The following is a 7,021-nucleotide window of genomic DNA, read 5'->3' as shown; positions in this document are numbered from 1 at the left end:
AGAAAACATGATTGTTGATGTTGGTGAGTTTTGACTGAAAGAACCCAGTGTAGTCTGTGGCAAGGATATGCTGCCAAATTGTGACTGATGCTATTTTTTGATGATTAATTATAACGTTGTTTTTTTTTTCCTGTCACAATCATTGATTTACTTTGTCTGCTTGTTGGCATTGTTGGTGAGTTTTAACTGAAAGAACACAGTATACTCTGTGGCAAGGAAATGCTGCCAAATTGTGATTAGCGCTATTTTGATGATTAATTACAATGTTTTTTCTTATCACAGTCATTTTCTTTGTCTGCTTCTGTAATCTGCTCTTTTGTTGTAATTCTATTTCATTTTTATTGAAAAAGTGAGCAGAGAGGTAGCAGGCATTTTTGTGTCAGTGAAAATAACCATATGAGTGTCTAGTATTAACACAGTGCAGTGGGATGTTAGAGTGTACTGTGTAGTACAATGAAGCAATACACTAATTTTGAGAGAGAGTGTAGGATGGGTAATGTTTTTCTCAGTTTTTATTTATGTATGGACACTTCATATGGTTTTGATATGTAAAGTAATACTATTTCATTTAAATTAATATGATTTTGTTTTTTCAGAAACTTTATAAGTAGTATCTTAGGTAGAGTTACTCTAAAGTACAGTTACCAATTCTTAAGCAATACATATTTACATAAATATTGTTGAAACATTAAGATTTCTTTGAATGAAAATATGTAAATCACTTTCAGTGCTAATGGTGCTGAAGGGAATTGCCAGTGTCCAGTTGTTGGATTTCTTCATCTATGTTTTCATAAAAACTGAAATATTTTTGTCTTTATATTAAGTTCATGCTGCTGAGTTTTATTTGTATTTCACAATGAACGTTTACTCAAAAGAAGTTTGTATATAACTTACAGTACTATGCAGCTGCTTGCATACCAACTATGCAACCAATATGCTTTCCTTTTTACTTCTCTGAACATATGTTTTATAACAGTAAATATGCTACTGTAACTCTTACCACAGCCCTCAAACACAGACGGGGATTCTCATCATTAATTCCATACAGACCGCGATGCTGCAGTTCTGCAACAACGTATGTTCACATCTGAAAACATTGCCAGTGATTCATTCATTCACTTATTCATTCACGCAGTAAGTCACATGTGGATATAATTACATAACCAATAGGGATGAGTATTTGAAGTATTTTCTGAAGACAGACGTTACCTCTGGAGGAAAATTTCTCACATTTGTACAATATCACAGATAACCAGGTGAATGTTTCACCTTAAAATAACTTCTTTCCACGTCACGTACACTAGAGACATAGTTAAGCGTTGATGTTGTGCAGTGGAGCAATGAGCAGGAGAGCCAGTATCAGGACTGCTTGACTGACAGGTCCCACTGAGGATCTTCCGACGGAGAACGAGGGTTGTGGTTGGAACCTGATATCAGATTTTAAGTGTTTGCGAAGTGGAGCCTGACTAATTGATTTCCTGTCCTCTCCAGCAGACTGTTGCATTTGCATCTCATGTGTTGTTTCTATATGCTGACTTTTGGATAGTCCTGGATAAAGCCAAAGATCATGTCCAGTGGCACAATATTCCTCAGCCTTTTTTTTTTTTTATTTTTCCTTTCAATGTTCTGAAATGATCGTGTATGAATGTAACATTCACTCTCACAAGAGGAGGTTAAGTTTTATAGCTGAACCAACTGACCATTCGTGTGCACACATGCTTAACACACACATGATTACACACAAAAATAATGATGAATATATTCTGGTTGGGTACTGCTTGATTTTAGGAGCCCTTGGTTGTCATGACATTTATACATCATATTTGAAATTGCATGCACAGTTGCAGTATTGTCGTAGGTCTTGGATGTTAGTAGTCTCAAGAGGCCTCCAGACACCATAATGTCAATATGATGATAACATATTATTGATTTTGTCACACATCAATGGTCTTCAAATGACAACTCAATCAGTATTCAAAGACTTTTGAAGAAGGATTTGTTGTGTTGCTAACTTCTTTGTTTTTTTATAGTTCTTTTGTCTCTCTTTAACTGAATGTTGGGCTCAACTACTCTACGAACTCTCATTTGTCTGAGATATGTAACACTGATATCTTAATTCCACGTCTATGGAAATGAAAAGGGAGATGTTGTTTAAGGATGTTTATAAGGAAATGGAGGTACTGAATATGAGAATCCAAACCATGTTGTATTTCTGTATTTGAAAAATAAAAAGAAACCATATACACACATTCAGAATTTCATCTGATTCAATAAAAATCACTTTATGGGACAGCAAGGTACACAGTTAGATTAGTCAGGACAGCAATGTTTCATACTGTGTTTTTGACAGTTGTCTTTACCGAGTCCAATGCAAGACTACAGAGAAATTTTCTTCCACAACTAAATGCATATGGGTGAATTCACCAAAGTTTAAGCATTTAAAGTGGTGTATTGCTAGGGAAAGGACATTTCACAGACCCACTGTTACAATATGAAATACACGCTGGCATGGCTAACAGAAGAGCCTGGGGATGAGGAACACTCCATAACAAAAATCTCTCTTTAAACAAAACAGCACTAAAAAAAAAAAAAAAGTGCATGAGTATTTTATAGTTTCTAGGTCGCTGCAACCAAACATCTTATTGTAAACTCCAAGCGAAAACACAATAAAACCCCATTCTTTCGGTTCACGAGGTCATCACTATTTATGCTATTTCTTCAGCAGGACTCCCCCATTGTCAGAGATCCGACGAACATCTAAGACTGAACCGTGGACAAAGCTTTTATTACCAGCTGAACAACAGCACTGGGGTTGTAGTGTTCTACTTTAGTAAGAAGAGAATGATGAAGGCATTTACATTTTTTAAAATCTCACACAAATGGTACTTAAAGTAAATTAAAAAAAAAAAAATCATACAAGACAAAGCAACCAGAACCCTGTTTATCCAGTGTCAAGCAACGTGTGCTTCTCCACACTTTTTTTTTTCTTTCTTTCTTTTTAGCATTTGTTATTCTTTAGTCGAGAGGGTGCGCAGTCATGAGTGCGTGAAGAATTCTTTCTCCAGAAAGTATTGGGGTGGCACATAAGAACTCTGTATAAAAAAACAGTGCTCCCCTTTATGTCACTATTATTATTAATTACACTGAATAAATACATACACCTCTTCATCTTTGCTTCAACCAAGGCAATATTTCCTCTCATAACTGAGTCTTCTTACTTAAATGTGTTGATGACTGAAAAGAACTTTGTTAATTACAATATCTTACACAACATATGGAAATTACTTAAAATACGAATGTAAAACAGGGCAGTAAAATAATAAAAAACCACTACTATAAGGCCTGACTATAAATGGGCTTTAACACTAAATGGGGTTTATCATAAGAAGGAGCATCTTTCATTTATCCATGTCATATTTTACACTGAGGATTTCTGCTAACATATTTAAGAAGACAAAAACCTCACCTAGTACAACAGAATTAAATGAAAGCACTATGCAAACAATCTCAGCTGGATTAGGACACAGAGGACTGTGTAAGTGTTAGCAGAGGGAGGATGGTCTGCTGACTGTGCCGTAAGAAACCGCGGAAGCTTGTGTGAATCAGAACATGCAGAGATACAATATGCACCACAATATCCAACATTTGTAAACCACTTCCATGTGACCACAGCTGGCTGTTCAACACAGTGACGAATGATCACATAAGACTAGCATCTAGGATTGTTTTAAATATGGAGATGCACCAATCAATAAAAATAAAAATAACTTGAAATTTTTGGCACTGAACATCTTCTTGCTCCCTCAGGTAAACTGTATATGAGGCAAATCATATAGGAAGCAAAGTTCATCAAAAAAAACCCAAAAAGCCAACAGCAGTGTGTTTGTGCTCACTTACAAGACACTCCATTTGTGAATCTGAAGCAGTGCAATGTAGTGTAAACAGTGGTTGTGGATGCACTGAGCTGGAGGGGTGAACAGCTTTGAACGTGTGTCCATGTATGTGTGTGTGTGTGTGTGTGTGTTTCTTGAGACTGAAGGCTGGAGGTCAGAAGCCAGAAGGCATGAGGATGTTCATGTCCCGTGGTTTGAGTCTGTGGGGTCGGGGGTGTCCTCTCTTTTCCTCGGCAGTACTGATCTCTGAGTGAGCTGCTCTCAGTCCACCGGGATCCTCCACCAGGTCTTTCAGCTGGGGCTTCAGCTCCTCCATTGAGCTGGACTTCCGAGCCCCAAAGTATGACTGCAGAATGCTGGGCCCTATGCAAAAACAGTTTTCTTTGTTTGCATTTTATAAAAATATTGAGGAGACTTCTGTGTGACTGTAATATAACTAATGTAAAACTGTATGCCATTAAATAACATGTTCATGTAAGATCTCTTGAACATATTTCTGACCAGAAACATGCACAAAAAACTGATCATGTTCTTTGGAGTATCTGTTCCAAAGTACATCAAGTGTTGCCTCACTTGCAATTCTAACATTGCACAAAACGACAGAAAATAATGTTCTGTGGAAAATCTTTCCCAAACTATTCCATAATAACTAAAAAAAAAAATACTGTTGCAGATTGCAGTGCTGTTTACTTACTTATCTAAAAGTGTCATTCTATTCATTCAGTATTATTTTAAAAATGGGAGACATGCAGCTATGAATCAGTATCATAACAGACCAAAACTGTTATGATACTCGAGTAGAGCGAAAGTGTGGGTATTTCTTTTTTTACCAGATGTGCTGGAATCTGATCCTGGATCAGTAGGAGATTTTTGAACAATGGGCCGCATCCCAAAGAGACTCCATCTTTCTCCTGACCCCCCTCTCCCCTCTGTCCCCCCCATGATGAGAAACTTGGGAAGAACTCAAGTTAAAACAGCGCCTGTTGAGGACAGAAAACACTCATTAATGGTGAGCATTTTGATTAAAAAAAATTCAAGATGACTTATACAGACATTTTTAAAATCATTTAAAATCCACTTTAGCTGCCCGTTAATCACATACGGTTCACTCTCTGCCTCATTCAGCGGGGTCATACCGACGTGAGAAAAATAAGCTGCAGTGGAAACATGCAGAAAACCCTTGAGTAGTAAACTGTTGATAAATAAGTTACGTTAACTCTATTACCTGCTACCAAGTCATGAAAAGGAAGTTTTTTTCTCCTCTTTTTCCATTAATAATCGATTCACTGCGCAAATGCTCAATTACAGATTGCCCTTAGCGCCCCCAAACGAACGCCTGGAGGATCAGATCTTCTCTAAACTGCTGTGAATCGGGTCTGATTCCTATGGCAAACCTTCATATATATATCAGCGATAATCATGCTACGATGGCTCAAGTATGTTAACTAAAATAAATTCAACCGGCCGACCACCACTGCCTTACAATAATATTTGTAATGGTCACAGTGAAATGCCAAACTTCTACATGGTGTCACGGAAAGGACACAGTGTTCTTTCCGTAATAAGGACAACAATGTAATCATCTATTTCACATTTTAAAAATCTAAATCTCAAAGTTACCAGGAATATAATCGAATCGTGTATATTTCCCGCGACATCACCACGGCAAGCACACACCATTTTAAGTAGCATTCAAAAGGTCGAGAATTTTGTGGAAACCTAGGCCTTTGAACAGTCCCAGTTATTAAGTAACAGAGCAGCTACGGTTTAAAAACCGAGAAACGACAAATGTGAGAAGTACCTTCTGGTTGTTGATTTTTTTGACTTTCCAAGCCGATTAGTTGTCTGATGTTGTCCATGTTCCAGTAACTTCGCTTATATCCTTTAACTCATTTGATTTCTGGCGATGTTATTTTTGTTAACGCAGCAGACAGGGTTCCTTCTGCTCCTTCTTTTTGACAACGACGGGAGCAATTACCGTCACACTGCCACCTACCGGGTCGGAATGTGTGTCACGGGTCAGTGGCATTCCTCATTTACATGCTGCATTATGATATTTTGATCACATTTGGTTTTTAAAGCTGTGAATTTAATTAAATTCAATTAAAATTTTCCATCGATTATCAGCCCTTTTTATGTCTTGGTAGTTATCGAAGATTTTTACACGCGTTTTGTGTAACCTCAGCAACCAATAAGAGACGTGCTGATGAACAACATGTGACTAAACACGGAAAAGGTACAGAGGAGGGATTTTGTGCGTTGAATTTTTATGTGCGTCATCATCTGCAACTATGGCTTGCAATGCGATGAAGAGATGCGTCTCTCCCTTAATTCTCATCAACAGGAGGCTGTCCACTCCTGAAGTGGTGGGACAAAACACTTATCACAAGAAGGTAAGACAGTTGCTCCCATGCGACAGCTTCGTATCTTATAAAATTACATAAAAGCTAACTTTGTTTAGCAGTTATATGTATCACTGTAGGACTGTACATGTGGTGGATATACAAGTATTTCGCCAGATAAAATAATCTGAGCCGCAAATTAAATGTCCTTCTGAAATGATATGAAAATGTACGTTACTGTACTTTGTGTGATTTACTGAAATGACTAGGCCTAGTGCTTGCCCAGTCCTACAGAGTCATTCACTTCGCTAGACTGAGTTTCATCCACAGTGCTATGTATTTGTTTTACTGCTCATCATGCCTCGATGTAGTATTGCTGGTGTACCGTTAGGGCTGTCAAGTCATTCAAAGGGCTTCTCAGTTCTGTACTCATGGGGCAGATATAAGCCTCTTAGCCAGGCTGTTCAATTAATCTTGTTAAGAGTTTTCAGGGCCAGTAACACTCGGTCATAAGTGCGAAATGTGATCAAAATTTCTGTTAAAAATATTTTTAAGGTATGATTTCCAACGAGCAACGACAGTGACTCAGCACAAATTTCCCCCAAATTTAGCTGCTTCCTGACAAGGAGGAAATCACAACATTCCAGGCAGTGGTACACAATACTGCTTTGTTCGAATGGTTACACAGGTTTACATAAGGTCTAAATGACCAGAGATGGTTTGTTTAATATGAACGAGGTTAGGACTTCTAAATTTATTTATTAATTTTCTCTCACTGCCATTGTA

General features: G+C 37.6%; 1 long non-coding RNA gene across 1 annotated transcript; it reads right to left on the bottom strand.

Annotated features, from left to right (window-relative positions):
• Positions 1-2,261: 2,261 nt before the first annotated feature.
• On the bottom strand, positions 2,262-5,839 carry LOC115823043 (uncharacterized). The gene is made up of 3 exons (XR_004025627.1): positions 5,695-5,839; positions 4,724-4,873; positions 2,262-4,256 (listed from the first exon to the last, which is right to left on the bottom strand). It is a non-coding gene; the product is annotated as an uncharacterized LOC115823043 (long non-coding RNA).
• Positions 5,840-7,021: the final 1,182 nt, after the last annotated feature.

This window comes from Chanos chanos, chromosome 10, assembly GCF_902362185.1.
Source record: "Chanos chanos chromosome 10, fChaCha1.1, whole genome shotgun sequence".
Lineage (NCBI taxonomy): Eukaryota > Metazoa > Chordata > Actinopteri > Gonorynchiformes > Chanidae > Chanos > Chanos chanos.
Note: the sequence above shows the minus strand (reverse complement) of the source record. Positions and strands in the feature narration are given on the sequence as shown.